Source organism: Aythya ferina (assembly GCF_964211825.1).
Source record: "Aythya ferina genome assembly, chromosome: Z".
Taxonomy (NCBI): domain Eukaryota; kingdom Metazoa; phylum Chordata; class Aves; order Anseriformes; family Anatidae; genus Aythya; species Aythya ferina.
In genome coordinates this window covers 15,377,338-15,394,265 of record NC_140299.1, presented here as the reverse complement: position 1 = coordinate 15,394,265, position 16,928 = coordinate 15,377,338, and positions in this window count along the sequence as shown.

Sequence of the window (16,928 nt, the reverse complement as noted above, 5' to 3'; positions counted from 1 at the left end):
GCAGCCACACAGCGTGCTCATTTATACAGGAGAAGCTCCAGCTCCACTTCTGTACCTCAGCTCAGGTAATATTGGTTCAGCGCAGGGCTGCTGTGGCCAGAGGAAATCAGTGTTTGTTCAAGGTTTGTCCTAAGCACATTTTTGGGGGAGTTGAATAAGCAGCACCCTCAGTGTTATTTCTGTGAACACCAGCAAACAGAGTGACCATATGAAATGCACACCTCGGAGCTGCGTATGGGTAGCAAAAAATACTCAGAACACACAAGATAGCACAGCTACAGACTAAACTTGGATTCATACAGTCCCAGCTGAGGCAGGAAGAAGTGCAAACAGTGCTCAACACTGACTGTGGAGAGCCTCCAGAAAACAGCTCTCTTTCAGTCCCGGTCCACATGCCACTGATTTCAGTGCATACTAGAATTACTACTGTTTTTTAGTGAAGCATTCAGCTTGGCAATTATTGTTCATGAAAAAATAGACATGAACAACAACATATCTTTTAACCTTACAAGTACCCTTACCTAAAGCACGACCTTGTTTTTCCACTCATGGAAGATTACCACACACAGCAGCCCAGGCCAATGCAATATAAAATATAAACATTCACAGCAGAATGTGCATAAGCTTAATTTTCTTTTTCACTTAATTGAAAGCCTATTTCTCTAATGCGAGATAAACACCTCCACATTTTAAGACAATGACCGTGAGGTGCATTGCAGTGAGGGACGGCGCTCCATTACCTCTTTCAGTGTGGTTTAGGTTGTGACAGAGCACTGGGGTACCACGATATGAGTGACTACTTTTAAGCAGATCCTCCAGTGGTCTGAAGCAGCACACGGCGAGCAGGCACCTGCAGCTCCTCCAGCCGGGCAGTGCTGCCACAACCTGCAGACACCGGGCAACTCCCAGCCACCCTGGCAGGCTGCACTGGCACAAAGGCAAAGCAATCTGCATGTCTTAGGGGCACCAGACACAAAAATGCCTTGAAGATGGCAAAGTGAAAGGGAAGGCTAACAACAAAATTGAAGAACAAGGACTATTATTTGTCCTACTGCAGAGTAATTGATGAAACAGAACACAGGCATCTTCAATGCCTTCCCTGTAAAACCCAGCTTGATGGCTGCAGCACTGACAGAGGAAGCAGAAGAGATGATAAATGCTTGTTCTGCAACCGACTCCTTCACCTCAACAAAGCGCCTGTCTGTTCCATGTGTTGATGCTAAGCCAGGCAAACCAGAAATCCTGCTGTAAAAATAATAAAATAAAACAAACACCTAGGAACACAGCGACTCCACCCACACCTTCCCTTATAATTGAGACAAAGAGCAGAAGACAATGCACTTTGCAACCTGTTTATAAGTTTAACCAGCCCGAGCCCTGCGTGCCCAAAGCAGGGTTTGAGGGGCTGGAGGGATATGGAGCCACCATCTGCCTGTGCTACAGACATGGGAGCAAGGGCATTACTCGATGTTCCTGCCAAAAAGCCAGAGTGGTGAAATCTAGTTCAGCTGACGTTGCTGTGCTCTGATCTGGCATTACTGCAGCAGGTACAGACACTTCAGAACACCTTTGTCTAAAGCGAGAAAAAAGCCAAGGTAAGGACAGAAAGTACAGCAAAGAAATGATCCCTCAGACACGGCAGCTCACTGCCAGAACAAACTGGAAGAGACTTTGCAATTTTATTTACTTCTTCAGTTACCACTACCAAAACCAGGCCTCAGACTAACACTGCCCCTACAGCCAGAGCCAGAGGGCACACAGGTGGTGCTGAGTCCCCCCGCCTGGCCAGGATTCAGACCACCCAGTGTGAGAGACACCGAGTGCCTGAGCAGCAAATCCAGCCTCTCTGGCCCTTGTCACAAACAAGCAGAAATGCGCTGTGAGAGGACAACAGTGGGCAAAGCCTCCCTGAGGGGCTCACAGCCCTGAGAAGGGAGGCTAATGCTGTGCCACGTGGGGGAAGGCGTCCATCAGAGGACAGTCAGCATTTCAGTAAAAGAGCAGCCGAAGACAGGATCCTAGTTTTATTTCCCACTGGGAAAAAGGAAAAGCTGTGGTGATGAAAATGGAACAGAACAATCTTCTCTTCTTGGTTCATGCGAGGATTCATTTTATGAAATAAGCCAGTTTAAGGACAACATAAGCATTTGTTGCACAATTGCTTTAAAACCCATCTGTTTCCACAGGCATGCTCAATCCTGCAGGCAGAGATACGTCTGCAGGCCCCTGCAACCTCTGCAGCCAGCCTCTCTCCACCCTCCCCTGCTCTCCCCATTCCCCCAAAATGTTGTAGGCACCTTATGCTTGATTGAGTGCCTGCCAAGCTCCTCAGAAAGGCTGAAAATCTCATCTTTGGGTTGAAACCATGCTCCTTATGGGACGGACCCTTAAAGAAAAGCACAGATGCTGTGTCTCACTAAGGAGAGCATCAGACAGACCCCGCACCCCATAACATCCACACTGGCAGCTGAGGGGTGTCCGCCAGCATCATGATGGGTATTGCCAACTCACCTATCTGCTTCCTTGAGCAGGGCAGCAAGCAAGATTTGGGGCACGGAGCCCCCAGGCTGGGAGGCAGCCCCCTGGTTCCTGTGGAGCTGGTGTGTGGCCGCCAGCAAAACGAGAATAAATGCACCATGGTCAATGCAACAAGAACTGTACTAAGCTAATACATGAAGGCCTGTGAAGTAGAAGCTAAAACATGGGGAAAAAAGGAAAAAATCCCTTTTATCCTTCTGCTGCATTGCATGATAAACAGCTAGAGACAGAATTAATTAATCTTTGAGTTGCAAATAAACTTGCATTAAAAACAAAGACAAAAAAGGAAATTATTAGTAGAACCCATTGATTTCCCAGGCCTTTGAAATACATGGGAGGAATTAATTTGAAGTCTGACTGTATTTTGAAATAAAATTTAACCTGGCCAGTCTCTTTCACTTCCTTCCCTGAGGTACAATGTAAATTGGTCACGGAAATGTTCTTCCAAAATAAAAAAGGCTTCCAACCTGTTCTCTGAGGCAACAAATGCAACGGAAGTCTTTATCGGCCTTTTAAACAGCAGGACAAAATTTAAATCTATTTCAATTACATCACTAAAAATGAATTTGACTTGTATGCTTGCAGTGAAGAAAATGAATTCTCTGGTAAAAGAAAGCTATGGCAAACAGAAGTAAGAAGCAGACAATTCTTTGTGTGCCATTGAAATCACAAAAGAAATCAGTCTTACTGCAAGAAAATGGTGGCATCTTTATGCAGATACACACTGCTCAGCAGATGGCCTGCAATAAAGTGGTACTGCAGCTACTTGCAGGAAAGAGAAACACGGAATGCATTTCCATATGGGTGAAAATAGACAGTGCTCTATTTTATATTGTCTACCACAGTTTTCTTTCACTATTCACCAGGTATACAATAGATGGGCCCTAACAACTGCAAATAACTCATTACCTCTTTTAAAATCATCAAGTTTAGTTACATCTATATATATATGTACTCCCCAGAAGTACTTATTAGTAAAAGATCGAGTATGCAGAAAGTAAATTTTAAATGAATCTGGGCAGAAGCAGTGGCTCTTGTTTTCCAAGGAGCTACATGGAAAGACAAACTCTGTACTATCTGACATTTCCATTTTTTCCGAGTAAAGTCTGAGACACTGAGGGGATGCACCCTGAATCAGCATTAACAAGCTGGTGCGTTGCAGTAATTGTATGACTGAACTTGACTAAAGGAAGGTGTAGATGTACACGCACAGTACTCACGTAGCAGTGGCAGATGTCAAGGAGAAATGGGTCACTGCCATGAAGACTGTCTGCTCGATGTTACCAGTGCTGGAGAAGGTTCCCTGAAAGCATCTTTGCAACTGCTCTGTCCTTGCCAGTTTCAAAGGTCTCCAAGTGACAGCAGTGCTGAGGACTTTCAGAACATTTGGTGAGAAAAAAAAAAAATCTACATAGGAAGACACATATCTGTACTTTTTATCTAATTTTTATCTACTCTATTGCCTTCCGTCTGCCCTCCCTGAACCCTGCAGGAGCACAGCCACGAGGGGTACAGCCACAGGCTCACTAGACTCTACCATGCTGAAGCTGCAGCTAACTTCTGGAAACTGCCCAGTGCAGCGTAAGCATTCACAACCCAGCAAGAAGCTTAGCAGGAACTGTTTTGATCTTACCTGACACCTTACAGGTTTAAGGTGCTAGCCTCTCAGTATCAAAGAGGTGTTTCCCGCTAGTGAATGCCCTGCACTGAAGTACAATTAGAAGTGAAATCAGCATGGGTGTTTCTGAAACTGGGATCGTCAGAAAACAGTCTTGTTACAGTCAGCAGCATCCTAAGAACATCCTACTGCCAAGTGAACTGTTCTTTCTGCTGTGACGCACATTAAGGATCCTAAGCAAGGGACGTTAATCCAAGCAAGATGGAACATGGCTCTACATTTTATTCTTTTGCAAGAATAAAATTTTTATCCTTCTTGTTGCAGTGTTGCAACTAAATACTTAGGCATGCATCCCCACATCCGGCTAAAATAAGCTTTGGTTTAGTTTTGCATTTAAGTTTGCCTGGTTTTGGAGCCCTGAGAAGTTTATAACATTGCCTCTTACAGCAACATTTCCAAACACAGCAACATGGGCAGAGCAGCCTGTACCCAACACCTTGCAGCAGCTGCCCTGTCCTGCTGCCAGGACAGCAGAGGTCCATGGGCAGGCACAGACCAAAACCCCTCTGACTGGGAGGGGTTCTGCAGAAGGGGAGCACCTCAGATGCCCAAGCAATTCACAGCTTGCTGCTGATCCACTGTCAGAGACATGCAAAAAAGTTGCTACCTCCCAAATCCCTAACACTGTCCTGCCTTTCATAACAAATTTCAACAGCAAAACTTTCCTGACTTGAAAGAGACAACATTAACATTATACATTTTGCTATATTTAATTTAATTAGCTAACCTTATGGAGATTTGCTGCATATCTGTGTTGGAACACAGATTATTACTGTATTTGTCAAACCAAAGACTTGTGTCAATTTGGTCCCATAAGAAAGAGTAGCACAAATCTGAGTAGTCAGCAGCATTAGGAAAACAGTTCTTTCCAATTTCCAATTTATTTATTTATTTTACTTTTCCAATTAGGAAACCATTTTTTTTTTCTAATTAAATACACTGGCAAAGAAACTGTTGTTCCAGAGATTTCTGGCATTGCTAAATATATATCATGTGGCGTTTGAACTACCATACAAAAGATCATAAAATTTACCACAAAGAGGACTATAAAACATCTTCAAAAGTTACAAAAGATGACACCCATTAAACAAACAAACAAACAAACAAACAAAAAACATATTCTACATGCAAGTTTGGGGACAAGATTTTGACAAGCTTGCAAAAATAAAAATTAGGATTCCAACACATTAGGATTTCCAATTGTTGAAAAATTAATTCCAACTCTGTGGTATTACACAGATACAAATTATGCTCCATGGTTTCAAGAAGCAGAGGGTCACTGATAAATAAACAAACAAACAAAAGCCAAGATATGCAAAACTAGAACATAACTAACTTTAGAACAGCTTTAAACCATATTCTTCCCTGCAAACACCCATTCCCCCAGTGCAGACTCTTACTTGACATTTTACAGATTCAAAACCACCATTCACAACGCATGATCCTAAATACCAGATTTAGGAAAAAATCTACAGGTAAGACACTCCAATTCCTTACCTTACTTCAATTTCCTCCCTGCAGGAATTGGCAGGAAAATTGTAGGTAAGTATCCAGAAATTAATCCGGCAGTAGAGGCACAATCATGTAGCTGCCAAAGAATTTATAAACTATTCCTATTTTACTGAAATTCTGAGAGAGCAATCTGTTTTTATACAGACCATAATATAGCGCCTCCAGCATTTCATTCACTGCCCACTGTCCTGGATTTGCTTAATGCTCTGTCCCTTCAGAGCAACCTTCTACCAACACAGGAAAAAGTCAGCTGCTTGAGGGTAGCACAACTCAATGAAAGTGGAAAAAACTCTAGTTTCATTTTACACTGTAAGGGGGGGGAACAACAACAGAAAATCTAGTGGAACTAGCTGCTAATAACTGCTTAAAAAAAAAAAAAAAAAAAAAGGAAAAGAAAATGTACGAAGTCAGAATATTGTAAGAGTCTACTACTTCAGTGGTGATAATTGCTTCTACAATTTATCATAATTAAACCAGGAAGTAAATAAAATCTATGGGATGGGATTTTTGTCAAGGCACTTAGGAATGAAACTGCCATTTAAATGAGATGCGCGTGGAATTGCATGCTCACAGGAAAATATACTGAGGAAAAAAAGCTGACCTTAAATTTATAATGATACTTTTCCCCAGTGCTAAAGGCAGCACTCAGAGCATCGCCTGCAGTTCAGATGACCTCTCATTAAACCATGCGGAGTCAAACGAACCCATTAGGCTTTCTAAAACTGCTTTGCAGATGGAGGGAAGCGTAAACAAGAGATAGGAGAGGAGAGTCTGTCCAGCCTCCACTGACCCAGCCGGCCGATGCGGCGAGGCCAGCCAGGCAAAACAGGATGAGAAATGCTCAGCGTCACCCCAAAGCCTGGCGGTGGGCAGCTGGCAGCCCAGAAGGCCTCAACCCCTATATTGGGCCTCGTGGCTTGGCTTGGTGCTGGTCAGGACAGTGGCCCGGGCCTGGTCAGGGCCTCACCTGATGGACACACCAGCCCTGGGCAGCTCTCACCCTTCTGCCACCAGGATCATTGCAAAAATGTGTGGTGAAGAAGGGCAAAGTCACGGCCAGTGCTTGACTAAACCTTGAAGGGGGTGTGTTGGAAGCACTCCTGCAGTGAGCTGCTCAGGGTAGATGTAACACGGTGTTTAATTTTGCCTGGTAACACATCACACGTGAACAGTCAACGCCGCCTTGAGACAGAACGGCCTTTTCTGATGGCACAAAACAGAAATGCAAAGAGATTGTTCTCATAACCTCTCAGTCACGGGCCTGGCATGAGCAAACAGCTTCCCATCACCATTTACTGGCTCCAGAAATAATTCTGTCCATTTTTGTTTCTAATTTTTTAAACCTGGCAGTACCTCTGGCCTCTCAGAATACCAAAACACATCATTCACCACACTGATCACGACAGTACTAACACCAAAAGTGAGAGGGTGAGAGGACCATTACTCTGAAAGGCTGCTCCCATCTCAAAGACAGCTTCAGGCCCATATCCTGCCGCCCTGCACTCTCCAGAGCTCCCAGATTTTGCTTAAACATGCTACAGAATTAGATGCTTACATACTTTCCAGGCACAGTTAAATTAAAACCAAAGCAAAAAGACAACCTGTCCTTCCACATCGTGCTCAACTCTTGCTCATAAAATAATTAGATGTGCACATAGACCTAACTCACTATTCACTCTAGGCAATGTCACATTTCTGCTTACTGCTCCTGACATTCCTTTAAAGCTTGGTGCTTTTCGTATTTTTCCATTGCAACAAAACAAACAAAACAAAAAAGGGTATTAAGTTGCTGTTGGCATGTAAAGTTCACTCTGGAGAAGTAAACAGGTTGAGCCTGTGGCTTTAGTGAGTTGTTAGCATGTGCCCAAGACACACAGAGAGAAGACTGCAAAGTTTCATAAGCTGTGGGAAATGGACCTGAAACATTACAGCTGAGATGCAGAGGATTGAGTCTCATTTCTGACGAAAGTGGGATTTGTTCACTTTTTCCATTTTAATATAAACATACAGTTCTTCATCAATTAAAGGAGGCCTGGCAATACATTTGCTAATTCTGAACTTCTTCAGTTACACTACTAAATTTAAGAAATAATTCTGAGCATTATTTGAGAAGTCCTATAATACTATTAATACAGACTCAAAACCTTTATGCCAGGTCTTCTAACATGGCCAAATGAAGCTGAGTTCTTTTCCTTCAGCCCATATGAGATTTCCAGTTCCAGGAAGGTTTTATTTCAATTATTGTTTCATAGTAGCTTAGATTTTACTTCCAATTTCTGAAATACCAACTGAAGAGAGAAAAATAATGGAAACAGAGGCATGTTTTCATCCTTCCTCAAACAGTTTCTCCAGGTCACCTAGCGGTTGCATTCCAGGGTTCAGATAAAACATAGACTCCCTTTGAGCATCTCCATATCCATTCTGTACTGAAACGTATTTATCAATCCCCAACATAGCACAACACACTCATATTTAACACATAGGAAACATACGCTGGCAGACATAAAACTTACCTACAAATACAAACGGGGTCAGAGTACAAATCAGATTTAAAATTCAGGAGGCCTTGGCAGACGTCCCATGTTCAAAGCACTGACATCCCATACATACACCATGTTGTATATACTGCTGAGAGGACCAGCAGACAGCAAAACCAAAAACAAGCTCTCAGTGCAAAAGCTGCCAAATTTAGGGAGTCTTCAAACAGGACTTCTGAAGGATTAGACGTACGCAGAACTGCATTGCAACTAACTGTTGTGTCGGTATTTACCAGGTAAAGCTCAGGTCTCTGGTAGAAAATGACTCTGATAGGAGCAAGGGACTGGTTTTCTTTTTCAGGCTGTAGCAGTCAGATGCCATTCCGTGTGCATGGTGTGCAGACAGACTACCAGTCACAACATCACGGCAGCCGCTGAGTCTGCCAGCCTTCAGAGCACGGACACACGCACTGAGTACTTCCTCCAAAAGTAGTTCTGGCCTTCTCAGCGTTTCTCCTTACGTTTTCAGATAGTTATGCTTGTCTCTGAGGTATCCTGAAGGGTAGCAGTAAAAGAGACAGAAGAAAGCCTCTTTCAGTGGGTGTACACACACATCAGAAAAACGCAGTCTCAGTTATGGGCACCAGTGAAACGAAAGCTGTACAGGTCAGACACCAGCGTGTGACTTCAGGGGCTCTCACTCGCTTTTCTTTTCCCTGTTCTATAGCCTTGAATTCCTTCCTCTGAAGGAAGCAATTTCTGAAACAACACATTATCAAGGAAGCTACATTCTTCTTGTGAGTTAGTGATGCACTTGCTCCCCTTTTAGCCTTCGCTGATAGCAATATTTTTCCCTACGAATGGTGGAAGCAGCAATGTCCCATGACAGGCGCTTCTTTGCAAATGTCCTGTACTGCCTCAGATGTCTGTTAGGTGGAGCTGACAAAAACAATTCCTTTTCTTTAGAGAAGTTATTCCACATCAGGACAAAACCAGCTTTCGTATGCTTTTAGATGAAACAAAACCTACAAGAAGCAGATTGAAAGAACTCCTGTGAGGAAGCTCTGCTCCTGGAGCACCTGCTCAGACTTCGGCTGTGCGTGTTCGAAACCCCGTGGGGAGCCCTGAGGAAGGGTCTCAGGCCCAGCCTTGCCATCGCACAGCAGAGCACTGTAACTACACGGCTATCCCACAGGCGTGCCCTGAAAACCACAACTGCAATTAAAGCAAGTTGCTGTGGGGATGGGGCAGGACAATTCACCCACTGCAATGCAGTCCTGTATGGCGTTTCTGTGATACCGTGCATGCACCAGACTATCACCCCCTCACGTGAAGGAAAGTCACAAAAAGGTTTCTCAGCATCAGGCTTATGGGAATAGCTCTCTGCAAGACACCCAGATGAGAAAATGTGGTATTTAGTAAGAATTAAACCTCAGTTACCATGTGTTTCTTTTGACCTCAGAGACTGGAAAGTTTTGGTAAACTCCAATCCACATTCCCACGTGTATTCAGCACGTATCACTTGGTGGCTGTGCTTTCATGTGAAGCGTAGGGCTAGGTTTGAACTCCAGACCTTTCATTTTTCTGCCAAACACGTCCTCAGGAGGTCATCAAATCCTGGGTCACCAGAGACCAAGAACACCAAAGAGGATGGACGATATAAGCTGTGTCTGGGAAACCAGCCAAGCCCGGCTCTTACTGATGCTCCGGCTCTTTGATTGTGATGGGGATCCTGCAGCTCTTTTTTTCCACTTAGCAAGACATCAGCTGCTTCAAGCAGCATCAACCAGCCAAAAGGGGTCTGGGACAGCAGAGAACATGGAGGGGAGGGAGGGGGAATCAAAGAAAAATATGCAAGAAGGCCTTGAAATAAAATACTTTTGAAAAATCTTCATTACTGATGTAAGAACCTGCCAGCATTAATTACAACTAAACTGCTTTCAAGAGAAACCTCCACCAAATGGAGCTGATTACACTTCAAATTAAGATAAAAAACAGTCATTTATATACTGCAGAAGAGCAGACACTTTTTAGCACTGCTTCTGAAATGCTGTCCTTTGATTTCCTTTCAAATCTGATCCTGCCAGAATCCGAATGTTTTTCAGAACATCACTACTGTGCCAGCCTAAGGGGAGCTCTCCGTGTGCACCCCCAGCCTCTGGATGACACCTGCCTAAATACAGCTCTGGTGATAAGACAACACAGTCCTTAAGGACATAAGAGCAGCTGTGCTCTCCCCTTGCTGCGTGCAGTGGCACAGATAAAGGGAGCCCGTGCTGCAGGTGGCTCCTGCCAAGCAGGAGGATGCCAAGCATACAGCCGCACGGGTCGGCAATGCCTGCGTTCGGTGTGGTGGTGCAGACGTGCAGTGCACCACCATGCCATGGTGGTGCATACACACAAACATGCTATGGACCAGGAAATAAATGGCAAGCTGTTGGTGAACCCCTTGCTGCTTTACCATCAGTCCTGGGAACTCTCCCCTGCGCAGAAGGCTGGACACGCGGCGTGGCTGATCATCCCTGCAGCACCTACGTCCAGAATTTAAGAAAAAGCTCTGATCAGTGCTCTTCCCTAATTCACACCCACCGCTTGCCTCTGTGCTGTAAGTTGGGGCGGGGGCAATCATTGCCACTAGTGTATGTCTCTATATTTCCAAATGTCAAATACAAATTATAAAGAAGAAAAATGTGTTTGTACATACATGTAAACAATGAATGCAGTCACTTGAGAAATACTGAAATTACCTCAATCATCAGCTAATACGGTGCTCCAAGAGAAGCTCAGCTGTAACTGGGTGATAGATAGTCGCCTGAAGAATAGGTATTTCCAAATATGTTACAATAAAGCTGATCTGGGATTATAAACTCAGACCTCCAGGTCTGCTGTGACATTTAGCAGCCTACCATCATCCAGAAGGGTAGAAATAACACTGATACATAAGAAATAATCTTATGTTTTCTAACTTGCAAAAGAATAGAAAGCTGAAGCTAGATTATGCCCTCAAAGGGTTGTGGTTATGGCTCAGTGTCTGGGTGGAGGTCCTCGGGGGCTTGGCACTGCACCAAAAGCATCACGGCCAGCAGGGGAAGGGAGGTGATTCTCCCCCTCTGCTCTGTTCTTGTGAGACCCACCTAGAGCACAGAGGAGGCCACGAGGATGATCAGAGGGCTGGAGCACCTCTCCTGTGAAGAAAAGCTGAGAGAGCTGGGGTTGTTCAGCCTGGAGAAGAGGAGGCTCTGGGGACACCTCACAGCGGCCTTCCAGTGCCTACAGGGGCCTACAGGAAAGCTGGGGAGGGACTTTTTGTTGGGAGGTGGGGTGATAGGATAACCACCAGAGCATTAACTGCTGCCAGATTCAGAAAAAATAAAAACATTCTTTCAACTACGCCGTACAGACAACTACACTAAATATGGCCCTATTTTGGAAGAGAGGGCTGACATTTTACATAAATGCAGAGTCTCTAAGAAGCCACCCTGCATGTAAAACTGGGCCTGGGTACCTTGACTTCGTGAAAGTTGTCATAGACACTGAAGGTCACAAGCACATCGCAGTGAACTGTTGGAAAAACTATGGCAGTAATAACGTAATAACTTCAAAATTAAAAAAGAGGCATATGTAACCGAGAATCAGCCCAAACGAGGAGTAGTTCTGAATTCTTTAGCGCCAGCTCAGTTTCCAAGCACGTCCTGCTTTGCAGGCAATACTCACATTTTTTCACTTCCTTCCAGATTAAATACTTTCTCATTTCACAACAAATGTTTTAAGATTTGTGACAGCATTGCCTCTTATTGTTGCACAGCATAATAACTGGTTTATCTTAAAGAGGGATTAAAGAGTCCTTAAACTATTCATCCGCTTGCTAAATCATGAATGACATCGTAACTTAGAACAATAATTTATTAGAAACCCCTGACAGATCCTGAGTTTGGGAAGCTAAGCCAAGCAGATACTTCTATTACAGCAACAAATTGCTCCATGGTTTAACTCTGTGTCTTTCCTAGAAGACTGGATGTGCATCACCTTGACTCTGGACATTACGTTAGAAGGTAATGAAGAGCATTTAAACCAGCTGTTATCTAGCAGCTCAGTATTGATGATCTAATTTGGAAACTGGATTAAACTGCATGGATTAGCACACCGCTGTACAGCTGCATGGATTTAAAGGTTGTCACGACAACCAGTAGAAAATGTATCCCCCTAATCCTCTCTGAGCAGATCTGTCTCCATGCAGCATTAACAAGATTTATCACCACCACAGACATACTTACGGTTATTTTATTGCAGAGATCTAGATAGGTATAATCTCTAACTCTCTCTGCAGCTTAAAATACCAATTCACAACCACAAGGAAAGAGAGGCTCAGATTATAAATGATTTCTGGAAGCAGTGAAATGTCCTCAGATGTTATCTGGAATGTATAATTTCTTAAAACAGATTAGTGTTTTTCAATTAATTTTCAAGGGCACTGAGTACACAAGCACGTATTTATGTTATCAACATAACAAAGTGACTATTATCCCATGCTTCCTACCTCAGGTAGAGTCCTCTCATGTTTAAAGCGTAGCAAGAGACTCAAAAATGCCTATTTCAAAGTTATCTTTCTCAATACCTTCCCTGCTGCGGAGAGAAAAGTCTTTGGTATTATGCTTCAGGAAAGAAAGTCAGGAGATGAACTGCCTGCTTGCAGAATTATTTTTTCTGTGTAATCATAATAAAATACAAGGAGAAGAGAAGAGAAGGAAAACGAAGAGGAAAACGAAGAGGAAAACGAAGAGGAAAACGAAGAGGAAAACGAAGAGGAAAACGAAGAGGAAAACGAAGAGGAAAAAGAAGAGGAAAAAGAAAAGGAAAGGCCATTTACCTATTTTAAAGGAGCAGTCAGAGGCTGAGGTGATTAACATCTGCAGTTAGTGTCCTAAAGCAACACAGTGCAGAGTGCTACCTACTCACAAAGGACTAGCTTTTCCCAAACACACAGAGGAGCCAGCATGGAGATTTTGCCATTGCCAGCTGAGAGTTTCAAAGGATGGAGTTTCTTGCCTGCTGCACAGTAAAAATTAGGAAGAGAAGCAAGCACTCCCAATTCCTGGGGCTCTGGAATAGTGCCTGGGGCCAGGACTGCCCATGCAAAAGTTGTGTGTGTGTTTCCACACAGCTAATCCCATTGCTTGTCAGTACGGTTCAGATTCATGTGCTCTCTTTTGTCATCTTCCCCACCCCAGTGTAAATTTGTCTCCAAAAAAAGCAAGCAAACAAACAAAAAATCCAAATCCATGCCAAAGAGCACATTTTGAGCATATATCTTACAACCATCTGTCATTCATGCTTTCCATAAACAAAGCACCACAGCTGACACAATGCAGTATCTGCTCAGGTCAGTGCCCTGAACCTCACAGAGTGGGAACTCGCAATGCACGCACTGCAAAGAGCATCCTCCTGAGAAGTTTGACCTACAGGATGCAGAGAAAAGTCCTTTTCAGCAAAGTGCTAGTTTATGAGTTCATTGTAATGCTGCTACACTATGAACCAGTTATTTTCTGGTGCTATTTTTTCTTTCTTCAAAGCAGAATGACTATATCAAAACGTGTTACAATAAATGATTTGTACTTGCAGTAGTGCAGGACCTGTGTGGAGATCAGCTGTGTTAATTTACAATGTCTCTTGGAACATCTTCATAAGACTAAGCTAAGGACCTCACAACTACAGAATGTTTTTAAAAACACCCTATAACTTGCAATTTTTAAAACAAGTCTCAAAAGATCCCCAAGAAGTAACTGAAAGAATAGCAAAAATAAGCACATTCAGGTGTATTTGTAGCATACAATATCACAGATTAGAAAGGAGATATAAGTTGAATAAAGGCTCCAGAAGAAGGATGATAACATTTAAGTGGTCAGAAACAAATAAACTGAAGAAAATTATTCTCTCTCACTTATAGCAATAGGATTGCTCAGCCTGTTGAACTATTTTAGACTGAGAAAATGTTTGCAAAGAAGTTACCCAGAGCAAGAAAAAATGCTTTACAAAAATGGCGAGAAGAAAAAAATACAAAACTAATTTTCCTTCTCTCTGGTAATGTTAGAAGCAGAGATGTAATAGGGACTGACAAAACACAGTTGTGTATTTAGCATAGGACACTTTGCAACAGAAGTCTAATCTTGCTTTTAATTTACTTTATTATTATTATTACTTTACATACACACACTCTTTTCTCTCCCTGAAAATGAGTACTCTTTTTAATTTTACTGTATTTTCCTTCTTGTATTTTCCTTCTTACCGGGGGGGGGGGGGGGGGGGGGGAGGGGAGGGGGCAATCTAAACATGCTCTAACACACAGACACCTCTGATTTTAGGAACTCTGCACCTCAGGAGCCAGCTTCAACACCTGCCTACGTCCTGAAGGGGCAAGACCTGAAGGGGGAGAGCCCTGAAGGCACAAACTTCCCGTGACACATGCTGATTGATGTCCGTCACCCCTTGTGCCGGCCCCTCCACCAAACAACGCCCCCAGCCGCAGACCCCGCCGCACGCCCTGCCTGGCAGCCCCTAGCTTCCCCGGCAGGAACAACCCCTTTCCGCCGCCCGGCTCCTCCCGCAGCCCCAGCAGGGACCAGGTTTCCCCTCAGGCGGCTCCAGCGGCCGGGAGAGGCTCCCTGAGGCTCCCCGCCTGAGGGGGACGGGGCCATCCCCGCTGCCCGCCTCAGCGCGCCCGCCATTTTCTGCCGTCAGGCGGCCCGCCATTTACCTGCCTCCCTCGGGCAGCCCAAACCTTGGACAGCTCCGGGCCTCGGGGCGGGCAGGGGCTGCTCCCTCGGCACCCCGCCGGTCCGGGGGGGACGGGCAGGCTCTGTCCGGTGCCTCCGTCGGGTGACAGCTTCACCTCGGCGAGAGGAGGGGCGGCGGGGGCTGGGTGCCCGGCTGGCAGCCCCCGGTGCGTGAGGGGCACCCCCAGGAGGTGGAGGGGGCAGCTTCGGGTCTCGCGGTGGGACAGATTTCTTCCTCACAGGAGGCGGCCAGCCTTCATTTGAAGGACGTGGAAACGGGCTCAAGCGTTTTATGGATGACAAGGAGCCTTTAACAAATTAGAAAACCTGGCTGGCAAAACGTAACGCGGAGCTGCACAGGCATTCCTCGCTGCGTGCAAAAGCCCCGTCACGGTGTGAGCACAGGCAGAGTCCCAGCGTTGTCCCCAAGCCACTAAACTGCGTTGGTTTGAGCTGGTGAATCGGAAAAAAAAGGCTCCGTCTTCTGTTAGAGCAGCCTGAAGCGGCGACCACTTGAGAAAATAACTGCTACAAGAGAAATGGTACCTCCAAGGTACAAAATATTTGCACTTCCTTTAACAGGTTACTTTCATTTTTAAAACTATTCAGCAAAGCACTAGTTTAAGGACAAACTTGTTAGAAACAACAACAACAAATTAACTCCATGTTGCAGGCAACTATTTATCACCCAGTTACAGCTGCGCTTCTCGTGGAGCACAGTATTAGTGATGAACTTTCTTCAGCTCAAGAAAAGTGGTTTTCCTAAACAACTAATCCTTTCTTCCAGATAATAATTCAGCAGCTCTCAAACTATCAATCAGCCCCCTTTTCCTCTCCCCACCCTCATTTCAGAAACAGTTTTTGGCTTTTCATGAATATTACATATAAATCTGGAAGATTACCTCTAACCTGAGTCTGCATTTAAAGTTCACATTGTCTGTCCAAACACACCACACACGTTCCTGTTCATTCCCTTTTCCATTTCTCACTGCCTAGACCCACCCATTGCTTTATCCCATTAATGTAGTTCTACAGAAATTCAGCTGTTCGCTCTGCAAGCCAAGACATGCTGCAGACTGCAGGCAGCAAGTTCCACAGTTCCATAGATAGACTGTAGCAAAGCGGCCATTACAGAGAGCAGCCAGAACTTCTCGCTCCCCAGATCTTCCCTCTAACCACTATAGGTCTACAAGGGGAAACGCTTTCCAATGGAGTTACTGAAAAAAACCTTTCACCCTGTTCCTGAGGCTGTCCCCAGCCTCAAATCCAAGCCCTTGACGCAGCACGGCCTCAGCTCACACCCCCAGGCATTGCAAGGCAACCTCTGCCTTGCCAAACACCTGTGAGAGGAACTCCATAGCTACAAATACCAGTTAGGATCTATGACTGGTTTTGTCCTGCATAGAGAAAGCGTAAAACAGCATCCCTCTTCCCTCCTCCACTGAAGGTGGACCTGCAGGATTGCTCCTGCCCCTGCCATGCTCCCACCTGGGCTCAGCAGCACTCTGGATGAAGGCAGCACTGGGCACAACTGAGCATGCTTGCTCTACTAACTCACAAGCCATTGTTGAAAATGGGAGATAAAACAAAACAAATCAAAAACCAACCGAACAAAAAAACAACCAAACAACCAAACAAAAGTGCTTGCTAAGCTACAGCCCTGTTGCCAGTACCACCTAATATCTGTAGTTTTGTTAAGACATGCAGACAGACAGCTCCTTTAATTCCACAGATACAGATATTGTGTCCATATGTACAACTTTACAGATACCTAAAACAAACAGATAGGCAGCAAAGCAAGCAGGCCTGTCCCCTGCATGTTATCAAAAAGCCAAGTATAAATACAATAGCCGATTTCCACTTGCATGATTAGCATTGTGCCACATTCTTCCCTTAGCACAGAAGATACTACTTGCAACTCAGGAAACAAAACACATCATTAAAAAGGAATGC